Genomic DNA, 18809 nt, shown 5'->3' on the forward strand with positions numbered 1-18809 from the left:
TAGTGCTGGCAACATCCTTGTAAATCTTTTCTGCACCCTCTCAAGTTTAACACCATCCAACCATTGTCAATTGTCATAAAACCCCACCTGGCTTATTAATGTCCTTTAGAGAAAGAAATTTGCTGTTCTTGTCTACATGTGCTTCCAGACACACAATGTCTTACCTGTCCTGTGAAATGGCCAAGTAATTTATGTAGTTGGGCAATTAAAGATGTGCAACAAATACTGGCCTTGTCAGTGAGACCACATCATAAGCAAATATGAAAAGCAACAGATTTGGAGAATTTTCATTTCCTAAAAGCTTTTAGGAACTAAAGATGTCAAGAGGTCTGAGGAGACAGCAGGAGTGTAATGTTGAGATTGAAGTAGAACCATGGTTATGTTGAATGGTGAAGGAGGTATGAAGGGCTGAATGGCCTACTTCTATTCCTATATTCTATGTTTCTATGTTTCTCCCTGTTCTTTGGCTTTCATAACATAATGCCTAAGCTGTTGACTACTGATTCTTCAGAGTGGTATACACAAGATTTAGTGTTTGTCAAAAGCAATATCTATTGAAGAAGGTACTTATCTGTTTAAATTTCAACAAGCTCAGTCATCCTTAATGTTAAATCAATGGGATAGATCATAAACGTTCACAGTTGTGATCTTACCATATACCAGGGTAATATCCAACGCTACTGAGCCATGATATTCATCACCAGAATGCCCAGCAGATTTGGCTGGAAGGTGACCCTGTGCACAGTCAAGAATAAGTAGTTATGAGGTGCGCAGTTAGCTGCTGTAACAGTGATAAAGTTAATACATTTCCTTCTGCAACTTTTATCAGTGAACACAATTTACTTTCTACAGCTGGATAGATATTTGAAATAAATGCATGCAAAAAGTAATAAATTTAATTCGTATCTCAAAATTGCCATCCATTTATTTTGTACTCAAGTGTCAAACTATTGTACTTTCCATTACAGCTTGTTAGGGTATTCGAGTTTTCGAATTCTTTTACTCCTACAATGTGCACTTAGTGTGAAGAGTTCAAAACATATGAAAGCTGCTGTTGCTCACAACAGAACCTTTAACTTGCTCATGGCTTGCAATGCCAGGGCCTGGAGCTTGTTTGGGTTAAAGTGCTTCTTGCCTGCAGTAGCTGAGATGACCTGTTGATGCCTAATGAGCATTATTTGGAAGACAGTGAAGAATCAGATGTGCTGACGTTGGGAGGGAAGTCTTTTTTTAAATTAATTCATGGGATGACATCACTTGCTCAGTCAACAGTTATTGTCCAGAGAACAGTTAAGAGTCAATAACATTGCTGTGGGTCTGGAGTCATATGTAGGCCAGACCAGGTAAGGATGGCAGTTTCCTTCCCTAAAGGGCAATAATGAGCCAGATGGGTTTTTCCAACAATCGACAATGGATTCATTTGGAGTCTTAATTCAAATTCTTTTTTATTCAATTCAAATTCCACCACAGATGCAGAATTCGAACCTGGGTCATTAGAACATTACCTGGGTGTCTGGATTAACAGTCCGCCGATAACACCTCTATCTCCTCCCCTATTGTTATGGGAATGGCATTTAACTCTACCACTGACTTGTGGAGGAATAGACTACAGATGACAACTGACCCCTTTAGAGCCCTTCTTTGCTTGGTTCACCAATCCCTTCAGTCTTTTCCAAGGGACAGCTTGTATGGCAGCTCTTTGAATGTCCATCAAAGAAGAGCACTGCGTAGACATAGAGTCTTGGCACAAGGACCAAGATGCATTTTGTTGCTAGAGGTCACCACGTTTACCAAGTTGTCTGCATCTTGACAATAACACCACAAAGGCTTAAAACAGATTCATTTTAATCATGGAAGTATTAGCAGCTTAGCTCTTACTCAGTGCAACTTCTAGTGCAATTATCAGCAGATTTCTGTGAAAGAACTCGATAACTCTGTTCTTCTAAGCAATGCTGGGAAGCAGGCTATGTCTTTTGACCAGTTTCCTCTTGGGTTTCCCCTTCCTACGTTGTGCCTGCTTGGTGTTTCATTAGCTAGAAACATCTTGGTCTGACTAACTAAACCATGCACAAATGGATGAATTAATCCTTGTCAGCAGCAATTTCCTGTTCTGAGATTGTTAAAGGAAGAATTGATGCTGTGGTGAAGGACCTAAAGAAAGAGAAAGAAACAAGGTTTAGAATTGCATACTGAAGATAGATATTACAGTGACAGCCTTGAGAATGAAGCTCAAATTAATGTCTCTTGCTGCATATTTGCTGAAGTAAATGAAAAGTTAAGAATAACATGCAGGCAACATGTTCCAGAATGCCATCAGGTTCTCCCCCATTGATGCTCACTGATCCATTTGAACCACAGATGTCCAAGTCCTCCTGTTATACCTGGGTCAGGGTTATTATGTTTGGATCCCTTCCCTTGACTTGTACCTCCTCCTTGTATCTTGGGCATTTGTTGTATAAGAGAGTATCAGGTTTAGTGAAATGTTGTTGGTAATGCCAATCAGGTGGGCTGCTTTGTCCTGAATGGTGTCAAGCTTCTTGAATGTTGTTGTAGCTGGACCCATCCAGGCAAGTGGGGAGTATTCCATCACACTCCTGACTTGTGCCTTGTAGATGGTGGACAGGCTTTGAGGAGACAGGAGGTAAGTTACCTGTTGCAATATTCCTAGCATCTGACCTGCTCTTGTAGCCACTGATGAGACCAGTCGAATTTCTGGTCAATGGTAACTGTAAGGATGTTGATAGGGGTGAATTCAGTGATGGTAACACCATTGAATTTCAAGGGGTAGTAGTTAAATTGTTTCTTATTGGGGATGACATTTTTGTGGCGCAAATGTTACTTGCCAATTGTCAGTCCAAGCCTGGATACTGTCCAGATCTTGTTGCATTAATGCTGGGGACAACTGGAGGAGGCCAAGATGGGTCATTCACTTGGCACTTCTGACTGAAGATTGGTACAAATGCTTCAGCCTTTTCTTTTTCACCGATGTGCTGGGATCTGCATTATTGAGAATGGGGATTTTTGTGGAACCTCCTTCTTCAGTGAGATGTTTAATTGCCCACCATCATTCACAACTGGATGTGATAGGACTTCTGATCTGAGATCTGATCTGTTGGTTGCAGGATTGCTTAGCTCTGTCTATCACTTGCTGTTTAAGCTGTTTGGCATGGGAGTAGTCCTGTTTGGTCGCTTCAGTTTGCCTGATGCTGCTTCTGGCATGACTCTTACACTCTCCATTGTGTTCATCTCCCAGACTTGATGGTAATGCTTAAGTGGGGGATAGGTCATAAGGTTGCAAATTGTGTTGGAGTACAATTGCTGTTGATGGCCCACAGTCCCTCATGGATGCCCAGTCTTGAGTTGCAAGCTTTGATCAAAGTTTATCCCATTTAATACGGTAATAGTGCTACATAACACGTTAGAGGGTTTTCTTGATGTGTGGGCAGGACTTTGTTTCCACAAGGTCTGTGCGATGGTTAGTTTTACCGATACTGCATGGAGAGATGCATCTACAGCTGGCAGATTGATAAGGATGAGGTCAAGTATGTTTTTCCTTCCTGATTTCTTGGGTTTAACCAGTTGGCTCTTGTAGGAATCCGCCACTTATCTCCACAGCTATGGACCAGTGCAGGGCTGGAAGTTGTTTCCTTTCCCATATATATTTCTCCCCATTCTGCCCAATCAAACTCAGTGCCCCCAGTCCCTTAGTCACAAACTATCTGAGGTCTGATTCCACAACCAACATGAATAGTTTCAGAGAATATCAATGAGGTAACTCAAGATGTTGAATGAATTCCTGAAATACTCCAGGATTATTCAGATGGGATCCATTGTTGGATGAGCCTTGAGTCTCTCGGTTCTGGAATACATTGCACGCACAGTAACCAGTTTAGGTGTGAAGATAGGGCATTAGATAATGTGACATACAGCATGGATTGGGTGGGTACACAATGCAGCCCGTTATGGACTCTTCATGTTTGTTTTCACCCAAGTAGCGGCTGCAATGCAATGAAATTTCTGGACTAATAAACTTTGTAATATAGATGAGATCATGCTTCCAATTGAATAATGAGAATGAAATTTCATCTGAACTTCCTTAGCATTTGCTTATCAATATTTACACAGTGTAATGTCTAGCGTTACCTTTAATCCTGAATGTTGCCTTATTTACAATGAAGTCAAAAAATAGATGTACATTACGAAAACAATTTTAGTAATTCTTAAAATTCTACAGGTATTTTTGTTTTGATCTGTTCATGGGATGGGCTTTAATGGATAAGTCAGCATTTACTGTCTAACACTAACTGCCCTGCAGAAGTCATACTTTGTGGAAATAAAACAACTAAATGAACTTAAAACTTCAAAGTATTTATAGTTCCTTAACATTGTTGGGAAGTTTGCAGTTCTAACTGAATCCATCAGGATTTCATTCATTGTAACAACTGAAATTTTGCTATTTTTTTCTCTGACATATATTGTTCACATGTATTTTATTGTGACTGTTTCTCTCTGTTTTCAACACCAGTCCCTTGGGGAGGATAATGTTAATCACCTAAACAGAGCATATATTCAACGGGACACATTAATTATATTAAATATTACATCCATTATCGATTCTAAAATATTAACTGTGCAGTTGTCACTGCAGTTTCTTACTATAAACTGTTATGGCATCTGATATGATATGGGCCACTTTTAATAATGCTTGCTTACGCAGAATTTATCATATTCCATGAATCTAGAATATAAATGAGCACTTTATTGATAATAACAACTGGATAAAATCAATTGTCCTAATATGTTGGTTGTAGAAACAGATTGATCTTTTGATTGCTTACATGAGCAGAAATTCCACACTTGAGGAAAACAAAACAATCAGCTATTTATTAACACATCACAGACTTATTAAAATTCCTCTGTAGTTTTATTAAAATTCTCAAAACAAGTGTTCTAAAATGGAGGACTCCATTGTTAATCATGAAAAGCTTATCATCACTATAAATTTGTTGCATTAAAGAATTGCAGTTTAATTATACAGGAATGATGTGTTTCAGTGCAAAGGTTTCAATAATTCTATCATCAATGACCTAAGCTCATCAAACTCAAAGAGTTTGTCTCTATTGACAAAACAAAACAAAAAAATTATCTAACAATTATTACACATGCAAATTTTAACTCACTTATGCAATAAATAAGTAAATGAGCTACAACACTGTGCTTGTACTTACTTATCATGCCAGACCATCATTGTTTCACTTGGGCATATATTTTGTACTTCTGTTATGAATTTTAAGATTACTGATAACAGATTCTCTGATTGTTGATATTGAAGCCTTTATTATTTCATCAAATCTCGACACAGGTTTATTCTGATTGTGGATTTCAATATTAAATTAAATGTTTTAGAAGGATATACTTCTTCAATAAATGCTGGCCTGGCCAGTGAAATCACATGTTAGGAATGAATTTAAAAGAATATTAAATGCAAATGGGGATTGAACGAGAATATATGAGAAGAGAAAGGTAGCTAAGAAAGAAGGAAATCCAGAAATCTTCCATAGGCATCTAGAGAGTAAAAAGGTGGGGAGGCAATGGCCTAGTGGTATTATTGCTAGACTGTGAATCCAGAAACTCAGCTAATGTTCTGGGGACCTGGGTTCAAATTTCATTGGCAAATGGTAGAAATTGAATTCAATAAAGAATTTGGAATTATTGGTCTAAAGATGACTATAAAACCATTGTTAATTGTCAGGAAAAAAACCTATCTGGTTCACTAATGTCCTTTAGGGAAGGAAATCTGCCATCCTTACCAGGTCTGGCTGACATGTAACTCCAGACCCACAGCAATGTGGTTGCTGCTTAACTGGCTTCTGAGAAATTAGGGATGGGCAATAAATGCTGGCCCAGCCAGAGAAACCCAGATTCTGTGAGTGATTTTAAAAAAAGAGTATAGTTGATGAGAAATCAGAAGTGGATTTATGCACGGAAGCAACTGGCAGTGCTGAGGCACTAAGTGAATCATTTGCATCTCTCTTTACCAAGGAGCAAGATACATGCTGGATTATGGTAATAGAGGAGATAATTTTCCTCACAATTGCAGGTAGAAATATGAAAGTTTTTAAACCAGTGGAAAGGGACAGGGGACAGTGGAGCAAGAGAGAAGATCTGTGATGGGGTGTGGGCTGAGAGAGATTAAATGATAAAATATTTCATAATGCAACAATCAATGTAATGGATATAGTAAATAAAACAGAGCTTTGTCTAAGTGAGGTGTGAATCTATATGTAAACCATTTAAATGTAACATGAAGGGATACAGAGAAAAAAAATGACCAGACCAACCTAGCAAAACAAGAAATAAACCCTAGAAAGTGGAGGTGGATGCTCTGATCCAATATTGTTGACTTCAGTATTGAGTCCAGAGTACCAAACCGAAAGCTAAGTGGCTGAATTTTCCCACATTGAACAATGTAGGTATTGGCAATGAAGTTGTAAAGATTTAGTGAGATCAGCAGTCTAAAAATTTGTGATGTTCTGAACAAAATGTCACATTCTACAAGTAAGTGTTGAACTATGAGACAAGAGACTTGCTGGTGCATGGGCAAGAGGCCTTTTTGCCTGCATTGACATATATTAACATCTCAATAGTCGTTAATCTTAATTCATTTATGTGGTTTCTTATTTCCCCACCCACTGGATAGAAACAAGTCACAGAGAACTCCCGACATAAAGGTCAGAGTTGTAATCTGGTGATTTGATCTTGTGCTTGATCCATTTGGAGACCACCATCTTGGACAGCAGTTACCAACATGGTGAGGTCCATGGACTGTGAACACATGCAGAACCTAACTGTGGGCGTTGGCATTGGTCACATGCCAATCTCACTGTACCCTCATGGCACATTTCTGATTCATATATAATGTGGTTCAATGCTGCAGTTTGGAACACGCAAGCACCTTTCATTCTAATGCTGCTGACATAAAAATTTGTCAGTGGATTGGACCAGGTTACACCTTGGGGATCCTTGCTTGCTTTCTTAGTACTCACTAGCTTTGCATCTACTTGTCCTGCCATTTTGCAATTTTTCCGCTTAGGTGGGGCTCAAAGGCTCACAGTATTACTGTCTTACCTTACTTTAGCACGGAAATTACTAGGCAGTTCGACATGGATGTCAGCAGTGATCAGTAAAGGGGATGGATATGTTGCTGTTTGACATTGTGTTATGCCAGTCTTCCACTTGCATCATGTGCCAGCTCTGTGCAGTCTTTGGGATACCTGCTTGGGTTAATATAAATAAAGGCCCATGGCATTATTTTGAAGAAGTGTCAGACAGTTATCCCCAGTAATCATATGGACTGAACAGATAGCTTCAACCAACTGGTTACATAGTCTGCATGGAAATGTCTACATCAAACAAATAAAATATCCGGTCATTATCGCATTGATGTTTGTGAGAGTTGAAGTGCACAAATTAGCAAATTACCTTACAATGGTAACTGCATTTCAAAAAGTATTTATTAGTCTTTAAAGTGCTTTGTAACATCCAGTGGTCATGAAAAATGTAGGAAAAAGGCAGAGGTAAGAAAGCATGGACTGGAGGAACACAGCAGGCCAGGCAGCATCAGAGCAACAGGAAAGCTGACATTTCGGGTCATCTTTTTTTCTATTCTCATTGGTCAGGCATCAGTTGTGAGTGGTTCTAACAGTTTCTATTTTATTTTAACTTTCCAGCGTTTTATTTTTTTGCAATAGTATAATCATTTGAAATAAATTGAGATATAATGAAATTAAGTTTAATTAAAATGCTAATGTAAATAATTTCACTCTGAGTTTGTTGTTCAGAGGTGAAATTCAAATCCACCAGAAAGCATAAAATGCTGAAAATGTACAGTAGATTAATAGAAGTAAAGACAGGTTCTAATAATTCATACGCTTGTCCCATAACAGAACTGAATCCAGTTGACATTAACAATTACATTTTTATAGTGAAAAAGGAGGAGTGATCATTTGGAATGTGATTAAGATTGTTCATTCAGGCAAGATGATGTAAGGGAAGTAATTTCTTGTTAACTTACTTATGGATAATGAGGCAGAGTGACCAAGTGGTCTAATATAGGGACATAATTTGGAAACCATATAATTGGGCTCAGAGGACCCTTGTGATGCAGTGGTAATGTCCCTACTTATAAATAGGGGGGTGCAAGTTCAGATCCCAAATGCTCCCAATGTGTGTCAACATTTCTGTTCAGGGGTTAGTTAGGAAAATATCTGCAATTAGGCTCAATGCAAGGCTAGCAAAGGCAAGCATGTTAAAAATGGTTTAATTCATCAGAAAAGTTTAATGATGTTTTCAGAAATATGTCAAAGCCTGAAGATCAACAGATAATAAAGAGATTAAATCTATTTTGCAATGCCAAAAGGAAGGATTTAACACACAGTGTAGATAACAAAAATAAGGGAGTATGAGACAAATCAAATAAAACAACACTGAAAATTCAATTTTATAAACAAAATTAAGGTAAGGCAGGGATACTACAAGAGCCAGAAGAATTAGAATGAAGAATTGAAAATCATAGAAATCAATATGTTCTCTGTTCTTGTGGTCTCTAAGCAGTGGCCTAAGTGGAGGTTGGAGATAGTGGCTGAAGTTATGCTACAGCCCCACCTTACCCCACGCCAAAAAAGACACCACAAAGCAGCGACAATGATTCACCCATTATCAGCGTGTGTCCCACAAACTGATAAGGAAAGGCCTGTGACATAGACCTCAATCAGCAGCGTTCCAGCTCCACTGTCATAGGGCCCAGTATAGGAGACACTATAAATAAAATGTAGTACAGCTGTTCTGAAATTTATTTTCATTTAACTATTATTTAATTTACCAATCTCTTAAAGCACTGCATTTCAGTGAATAGGATGCAGGTAAAATGTTTTTTATTTTTGCTAAGGAAGGTCCTTTGGTAGTTAACTCCAGTTTTAACATCGATTCCCAGAAGAATCAATGCATCAGTTAAAGTCATGATTTTCAGCAGCATGGCTCTTACTTTAAGGGCACCCTGGCATAGATTTCAGTCAAATGATTGTGAAGAGAATTGGCAAAAGTAAAGGGGAAGCTCTATCATCGGGTGTGAAGCAGGAGATTGAAGAGCCAAAGGTGTGAATGTTAGAAAGACAAACAGGAACTGTCTGAAAGCAAATACAAGAGAGAAAGAAAAAGAAAACCAAAACCTGCAACAAGAAAAGGAAACTAACTGGGACCAGAAACTAAAAAAATTGTTTATCTCAATCCTCAGTCCAGCGGTTATGTCATACTTAGTTGGAAAAGAGGTGCTACCTCTTGAGTTGATGTGAGGGCTGTGAATATCTAGTGCATAATTAATATTTTTTAGAAAATATTTTTTAGCTTGAGGATTAAAGCATTAGATGTGGTACAATTGGATTAAGCTGGGCTAAGAAACTAATAAATAAGCCTGTTACAAGGCAAATTAAACCTGCCATGTTTAATTTAACTGTGTTTATTTTACAAGATCAAAGTTAATAGTGCAAAAAAATGAACAAATTAATGATCCTGCTTATCTCTAGGTTGGTAATGGAGCCAGAAGATCAGAGGAAAGAGTTGTAAGAAGAATTCTTAATATATGTTGCAGTGTCAGAAGGGTTGTGTTGAAGGTAAAATACTTTTATCATATTTCTGTTTGAGAACATCCCCAAGCATGTCACATTGTCATGGAGAAGGAAAGTTATGGTAGAATGTTCTGCTATTCAATTTATGTGTTTGTGTGTGCTTGCTAATAGAAACAATCCTTGGGAACAAACAGAACCAGTTGCAAAAAATGCCAATAGAGGGGTCCCGTAGAATATTTCCTCTGTTGATAGCTGAAGTGCTGAGGAAAATTAAGGTGAACTCTGGAGGGCTCTGGCATACCTTAGAAAAAGTGAATGCCCCATCACTATTTTGTTAGATGAATGAACTCTTTGGTGGTGGGAGTAGGAGTAAAATATAGAACTAACTTGATAACATAAGTGTTGATAAGCTGTGATGTTAATTTATTTGTGCTTGCTTTGTTTACTTTCTCTTTATATACAATTAAGCTTGATTTTGTTTAAAAACATAAAACCTGCGGCATAACTCTGTCATCTAATTGTAATGTTGTACATCTTTCTTCTTTAAACACCAACAGTAACCAAATAGGATTGTAATTTCAATGGAACAATGGAGGAGACAAAGAACAGGGGAGTCAGTCTGAAAATTAGGTGAAGAATGTGAATAATCTATGATCAGGAACATCGGCTCATGCTTGTGGACTTAATGGCAATGTTTTGCACAGTTGGCAAATGTGGGTTTGGTCTGCCCAGTGTGGATCAGACTACAGTGTGAGCAGTGAATATACGCGTACTCAATCGAAAGGAAGTTGAGTTTATGGCCTTGGACATTGAAAAGATAGGAGATGAAAGGGCAAGTGTTGCAAATCCTAACTTACAGGGAAAGAAGTTATAAGCATTTGCATTTTAGTCATGACTGGTTTCTTTGAGCAGAATAAGACCATAACAAATAGGAACAAGAATAGGCTGTTTAGCCCTTGAGACTGTTCCACTATTCAGTAGGATCCTGGCTGATCCAACTTTCTCCTTGTCCACGTTCCTATCTTTTCACCATAACCCTTGTTTCTCTTACTGATCAAGAATCTATTTATCGTAGACTTAAATATACAAATCCCTCTGTGGCAAGGAGTTCTAAAGACTCACAGCCCTCTGACAGAAGAAATTCCTCCTAATCTGACTTGAATTGGCATTCCCTTAATTCTGAGACTATGTCCTCTGATCCTAGACTCTCCCATGAGGGGGAATTCCGTCTCAGCAGTTACCCTATCAACTCCTTTAAGAACCTATACGTTTCAATGATATCTCCTCTCATTCTTCAAAATTCTTTTAACAATCATTAAGGAACTAATTATAGGGTGATCACTAGTTATTGGTAATGACGCTTGTCATTAAACTCTACCGTCACCCACAGTTCCTGGACATGTATTATTCTGTTAAAATTTACTTTGAGATCAGGTTCCCTAGTTTCCCATTTGTAAAATTCCAAGAGGTGTCACCATAGAAAGATTAAGTGCATTTTTTTTAATGCTGTTGTACCCAGTATGGTATTTGAATTATTTATTTCTTTGATTTCTGTAGGCAACCTGATCACATTTTAAGTAGACGTAGGTTGGTGAATCAATTGTTCATGTCAATATTTGTTCCTTAAGGAAATCTCATAGCTGTAAGCACACTGAGTGTTGATGTTCTGACTACTGGCTGCCCAATCTCTTTTCTTTATAATGTTCAGTAGGAATATACAGTTGGACAACTTTTAATGTTTTGGAAAATGCTTTAGTTGTTCAGCAGCCTGAAGGTTTAATGGTCATGCTGGGAAGATTCAATTTCAGGAGCAGCTTTGGATTGCTGGCATTAAAACAATTAAAGAGGATTTAAGCTTGGATTCAAAGAACATTACAGCACAGGAACATGCCCTTCAGCCCACCAAGACTGCGCCGACACATGGTGCCTTTCTAAACTAAACCACTTTCGTCTCTACGCAGTCTGTATCCTTCTATACCCTGTCTACTCATTTGTCTATCCAAATGCTTCTTAAATGTTGCTATTGTATCCACCTCCACCATTTCTTCTGACAGCGCATTCCAGGCACTTACCACTCTGTGTAAAAAACTTGCCTCTAGTATCTCCTTTAAGTGTGCCCCCTTTTACATTAAACTTACGTCCCCTAATAATCAACATTTTTACCCTGGGAAAAATGCTCTGACTATTTATTCTATCCGTACCTCTCATAATTTTGTAAACTTCTATCTGGTCTCTCCACATCCTTTGATGTTCAGGTGAAAACAACTCAAGTTTGTCCAATCTGTCCTCACAGCTATTACCCTCCAAACCATTTCTGTATTCTGTCCAAAGCCTCCACATCCTCTAGTAGTGTAGCGACCAGAGTTGTACACAATATTCCAAATGTAGCTTAACTAAAGTTCTACCCAGACGCATGACTTGCCAATGATTATATTCTATGCCCTGACTGATGACAGCAAGCATGCTACATGCCTTGTTGACCACCTTATCCACCAATGTTGCCACTTTCAGGGATCTATAGACCAATTTGCTGAGATACCTCTGTATGTTGATGCTACTAAGAGTTCTGCCATTTACTGTATAGTTCCCTCCTACATCAGATCTTCCAAAGTGCATTACCTTGCATTTGTCTGGATTAAACTCCATCAGCCATTTCTCCATCAAAGTCTCTAGCCTTTCTATATCCTACAGTATGCTTTGGCAATCCTCCTCACTACCCGCAGCTCCCCCAAACTTTGTGTCATCTACAAACTTATTTATCAAGTCACTTACTTTCTCCCCAAATCATTTACATATATTACAAACAACAGGGGGCCCAGCATTGATCCCTGCAGAATACCACTGGTCACAGATCTCCAGTCATAAAAATACCCTTCCAACTCAACTCTCTGTCTCTTATGACCAAACCAATTTTGGATCTATCTTATCAGCTCACTGCAGACCCCACGTGACTTCATGTTTTGTATCCATGAGGAGCCTTGCCAGAGGCCTTTCTAAAGTCTATATAACCTACCTATTGCCCTTTCCTCATTAATTATCTTTGTCAATTCCTCAAAAAGCTCAATCAAGTTTGTAAGATATTCACCACACATTAGCCATAGGTGCATGGCTTTAAGTCAATACTTTTCCAAATGTGGATAAATTCTATCCCTAAGAATCTTCTCCAATAATTTCCCTACCACTGACATAAGAATCAGCAGCCTGTAATTTCCCAGATTATCCATGTCTCCCTTCTTAAACAATGGAACAACATTGGCTACTCCCCAGTCCTCTGGGATCTCTCCTATGACTGAAGAGGATTCAAAGATTTCACACCAGGCCCAGGCAATTTCCTTACCTGTCTCCCTCACCATTCTGGGGTAGATTCAATCATGTCTTGGGGATTTGTCTACTTTAATGCTTTTTAAAACACCCAACGTCTCCTCATTTTTTAAATTGGCATGCCCCAGAATATCAACATACCCCTCTCTAGACTCACCATCACCATGACTTTCTCCTTTGTTAATACCAATGCAAAGTATTCATAACAGACTTCACCCACTTTTTCCAGCTCCACGTATAAATTCCCTCCCTTGTCCTTGAGTAGATCTACCCTTTCCCTAGCTATCTTCTTGCTTCTTATACATGTATAAAACACCTGGATTTTCCTTAATCCTGTTTGCCGAAGACATTTCATGGCCTTCTAATTGCTTGTTTGAGTTATTTCATGTTATCTTTGTAATTCTCCAGGGTTCTGTCTGTATTCAATTTCCTAAACCTTATATATGCCTCCTCTTCCTTTCTGACTAAACTCTCAATTTCTCTTGTCATCCAAGGTTCCTGTATCCGACCATCTTTATCCTTCATTTTCACAGGCATATACTGTTCCTGAACTCTAAACAACTGGCCTTTAAAATATTCCTGCATGCCAGATGTGGATTTACCCTTAAACATCTGCCCCCATGTAAATTCCCTAGTTCCTGCCTAATATTCTAGTTAGCCCTCCCCCAATTTAATACTTTCATCCAAGTTCTATTCTTATCCTGATCCATAAGTAACTTAAACCTTACAGAATCATGATCACTGTTCCCGAATTGCACCCCCACTGAAACTTTGACCAGTTGGCTCGGCTCATTCCCCAATATCACATCTCGGATGGGGCCCCTTTCCAAGTAGGACTTTTTATATACTGTCTCCAGAAACCATCTGAGACACATCTAACAAATTCCACCCCCATCCAAGTCTCTGATACTAGGTGAGTCCCTGTCAATATGGGGTAAGATAAAATCACTCACAACAACACTGTTGCTTTTAATTTTTTTCATAATCTGACCTATCCATTCCTCTCTCTCCTGCTGGCTGTTGAGAGCCCTGTAGTACAATCCCATCACTCCTCAGTCATTTCACTTGCTGACCTACTGGTCTAGTGCCACCGTCCCCAGCCAAACTCGTTTAGACCCTCCCAAGTGATGCTGGAAAACCTCTCTGCCAGGATGTTGGTGTCCCTCCAGGTTAGGTGTAACTTATCCTTCATGTAGAGGTCCCACATGCCCTGGAAGACATCTCAATAGTCCAGTTTTCTGAACTGTCCCTCCTCCACCAGCTCTTCATATTTAACTGTACCATCTTCCTATTCCTAGCCTCACTGGCATGTAGCACATGGAGTAATTCCAATATTACATCCCTAGAAGGCCTGCTTTTCGAATTCCTACCTAACTCCTGAAGTGCCTTTTCAGGACCTCATCTCTCTTTCTGCTTATGTCATCAGTACTGACATGGACCACAACCTTTCGCTGCTCACCCTCACCCTTCAGAATATCTTGTGTCCACTCAGAGGTATCCCTGACCCTGGCATCAGGGGGGCAGCACACCATCTTGGAGTCCCTTTTGTTGCCAATAGAAACACCCATCTGTGCCCATAACTATAGAGTGCCCTATCACTGCTGCCTACCTGCAAATCAACCCTCCCTGCTGTATAACAGAGCCAGTCATGGTGCCACTGATCTAGCTGCTGCTGGTTTCCTCTGAGAGGCCATTCCCCCAACAGTATCCTAAATGGTGTATGTGTTTGAGAGGGGAATGGCCACAGGAGACTCTGGCATTGCCTGCCCATGTTTAGTAGCCTTCCTAATGGTCACACAGATCTTCTCTGTCTGTGTAGAGCTTATTGGTGGTGAGAACCGCTCACTAAAAGTACTATCCACAACATTCTCAGCATTATAGATGACCCATAGTGAGTCCATTGCAGCTCCAGGCACTCAATGGGGCAAATCAGGAGCTAGAGCTGAATATACTTCCTGCATATTGGAAGTGTCCCTGATTTCCCACATTTTCTTGGCAGCAATTGAGCAGAGAGGCAATTACAATTCAGCCACCTTCTTGTTGGATCCTGACGTTGTCAATTTTTATCATCGAGATGGGCAGCTATACAGTCCACAGAAAGGTAGTTGGGTCATTATTTGAACATGCAGGTCACGAGCTGGTGATTCTATTCGGCCAAGATTGGAATTTTAACTCCGATTAATTGGGAAAACTTCCAAACCAAATTGAGATCTTTCAGCGAAAAACAGAAACAAAAAATGACCAGAAACAGAAAACAATTTTTAAAAATTTCCCTTCGAGTGACCAGATGGAGCAGGAATTGATGGACTCCACAAATAAAGTTTAAGCATCCCTTATCACAGGCTCCCCCTTCCCACTTTGTCTGCAATGGTGTACGATCAGAATCTCACACTCAGCTGTTAGCTGTTTCGTTTTTACAGTGCTTTGGGTCAATTTTAATGCAGGGAACAATGGAAGTCAATGAACTGCTATTCTGCAGTTGGATTCAAATTATAGTCAGGGCAAAATGATGTGTTTCCGAAGTGTATAGTTAAAGAGAATGACTTAATGTGTGAAGGACTGCTAAGCGACCTGCACAGGCAGCCAGTATAAATTGGTAATGTCATGATCTGGGCAGGATATCAGTGGTCAAAAAATGAAAAACTTGTATTTCCATACCATCATTTATATCTAAAGCATATCTCAAAGTATTTTATAATCAATGACATACTGTTTGAAGTGCAGTCATTACTGAGATGTAAAAATGTGGCACCTGACACACAGCAATTTGAAAAAAACCAAATGACCCAGTTGTGTAATGATGGTTGAAGAAAATATATTAACTAGGGCATCAGGGATACTTTAAATTGAAAAAAAAAGAACAAACTGTGGATTCTGGAAATCAGAAACAGAAACAGAAACCGCTGGAAAAACTCAGCAGGCCTGGCAGAATCTGCGGAGACAAAGCAGAGTTAACATCTTGGGTTCAGTGATGCTTCTTCGCAACTGCCAGATGTTGCCAGGCCTGCTGAGTATTTTCAGCAATTTCTGTTTTTGTATCTCCTGGTTTCCGTCAAAATAGTGCCAATTGGTCCTTCACATCCACTTCAATGGTCAGGCAGGGACTTGGTTTAAAGTTTCACCAGAAAGACAATTCAACACAAAAGAATTAGCTTTAGTTTTTCAAGTCCTGAAGTGTGACTTGAAGCCATAACCTTCTGACTCAGAAACGAGAGGGTTATGAACAGACCCATAGTTAATACAATATGAACACTAAGTACAAATATATACAATTAAAATTCTCCCTAATATTTACCTTGGCATCTCTTGTGTTCTCTTCCTTGGAGATATGCATAGATAACACTCATTAGGTTCCATATGTACAGAAGAACTTTATTACAATGCTCTTAAACTGTTTGTTTTCTTACACTTACAGTTTACTCTCAGTTTCTCAAATCACACCGATAGACTTAACGGACGACACACAGATTCCAAGCAATTGATAGACACACACAATGAATCATGAATCGTTGGACGATTGGAAATGATATCATCCACATTTGAAGCACAATCTCAAAGCCAAAGATTACTTTTCAAATCTTGTAAATATGCAGCCAAAGTAATAACAGGATATTCTCTGTCATGTCTGTGAAAACATATTTCCATATATGAAGGTTTACTCACTGATGATAATATATGGAAACAGAAGTATTGACAGATGCACGTCATAAATGCAACCACAGTCCGAATCATCAAGCATTATTCCCACGGGCAGAGATCTGATCAATTTGGTCCAGTTCTGAAATCTGCAATTGTTTTGCAAAAAGACAAAGCTGCCTCCCTGTCTAGAATTGTTTAAGTAAATGATGGGATGATTTGATTTGAACGTCCATTGGTTACCAAAAGCAACAAGCGATGGTTTTGTTTCAAGGAAGGAGGCATGAGAAATAATAGTATAGAGACAGCACAAAACAAACAAAAATTAAATCAGAGGTGCAAGTAGATTTGCAAAGTTATATCACAAGTAATCAGATGTACACACTTTTAATTCATTTTTTTTATTTTCTTTGCCATGTCTATCGCGACAATCTGACTTTTCCCCTGATTAGACTTTCAATATCTCCTCAGATGTGCATGTAGCAGGCAAGCAGGCCGGTACCAAGACCATAACATTCTGTGTGCAAAGGTAAAACTGAACTAATAATTGTTGTCATGATTACAAACGTTTCATGAAATTGATGACTCACAGTTATGTCTGTAAAGAAAATAGAGACAATATGTTGTTATCTTCTGTTCAATTATACAAACTATTATCTTTGGACAACACAAATCAGCATCATTTGGCTTGTTCTCTTATACATTGTCAACACCAAAATTATAACGTGTCGCGGAATTCTCCTTGAGGAAAACAGTCAAATAAATAAATGTGAAACAACATTCAAAACCAACAAAAATCATTCGGTCTCAAGTTGCTTCAGTAACATGTCAAAGGAAATTGAAAAGGTAACAATTTAAATGCAAGGAAAAATGAATAGTGGCACTATAAAGGTCCTGTCTTCAATCTTATAGCTCCAACTGTCAGTTAAGTAGGTAATTGGTGTCATGGGCAAGAGAAAAGCAGTTTATCAATGGCACCGTACAGGTGATGAGCTACAAAAATAGTTGCAGTAGTCTAAAATTGGATTGCATCTTCTTTGTTTTGAGGCATGTGGACATTGACTCTTCAGAGACTGAAATGGTCTCAAATGATGCTGAACATTGATGATTGCACAATGAATATCTCTATTTCTGACATGATGGAAGAAATATCATTAATAAAGTAGCTGAATAAATGTAGACTGAGGGGATTACTCTGAGGAATCCTGCAGTGATATCCTGAGACTGAGATGATCAGCTTCAACAATCACAATCATTTTCTTTACTGACAGATATGGCTGAAATCAGCCGAGAGTTTTGCTCCCAATTCCCATTGACTCCAGTCTTGTTGGACTTCCTTGCTGTCATACATGTTCAAAAGTTGCCTGATGTCAATATAATTCACTTTCATTCATCTCTGGAGTTCCCTTTGACCTAACCTTCCATGCTATCAACCATCATATTCACCACAGCACTCACTGTCATTTCTGCCATCTCCAGTGTGATGCCACCACTGAACACATCTTTCTCTTCCTTCTGTTTCAGCATTAAGAAAAGGTCTTTCCCTCTGCGACCATTTCCTTGGTCCATTCCTCAGTAGCCCTGTCATCTCAGAAATTTCCTCTGGCAAATTTCTATACACACAAAGGTGATGCAACACCTGCCCTTTTACGTCAATGTCCAATGGCCTCTTCTTCCAGGTGGAACAACAAGTTACTTGTGTTTCATGCAATATAGCATACTGTCTTTACTACCCACAATGTGATTCCATCTATACTGCAAGATCAAGTTCATGGCAGATATTCCCTCACGCATATGTTGCCTGGGTTGACTGGGTTGTAACATTTAACTGTAAAGAGAGGCTGTATAAGCTTGAGTTGTTTTCTTTAGAGCTGGGAATGTTAAATGAGAATTAGCATGGATAGAGGATTGGATGACTAACAGGAAGCAAAGAGTGGGGATAAATGAGTGCTATTCTAGCTGGCAGTCAGTGACTAGTGGTGTGCCTCAAGGATCAGTGTTGGGACCGCAATTATTTACAATTTATATAGATGATTTGGAGTTGGGGACCACGTGTTGGGTATCAAAGTTTGCAGATGACACTAAGATGAGTGGCAGAGCAAAGTGTGCAGAGGACTGTGAAACTTTGCAGAGGAACATAGATACATTGAATGAGTGGGCAAAGGTCTGGCAGATGGAATACAATGTAAATAAATGTGAAGTCATACATTTTGGTAGGAGTAATAGTAA

The 18809-nt window shown here is 39.0% G+C and overlaps 1 long non-coding RNA gene across 1 annotated transcript in view; it reads right to left on the bottom strand.

Annotated features, from left to right (window-relative positions):
- Positions 1 to 1957: 1957 nt before the first annotated feature.
- The window catches only part of LOC125486483, an 83152-nt gene continuing 66300 nt past the window's right edge, over positions 1958 to 18809 (bottom strand). Inside the window, exons 2-3 of the long non-coding RNA XR_007265157.1 lie at positions 7129 to 7277; positions 1958 to 2151 (exon numbers count right to left, since the gene is read on the bottom strand). This is a non-coding gene — a long non-coding RNA (uncharacterized LOC125486483). The remainder of the gene's footprint in view (positions 2152 to 7128; positions 7278 to 18809) is intronic.

Source organism: Rhincodon typus, chromosome 1 (genome assembly GCF_021869965.1).
Source record: "Rhincodon typus isolate 14 chromosome 1, sRhiTyp1.1, whole genome shotgun sequence".
In the NCBI taxonomy this organism is placed as follows: domain Eukaryota; kingdom Metazoa; phylum Chordata; class Chondrichthyes; order Orectolobiformes; family Rhincodontidae; genus Rhincodon; species Rhincodon typus.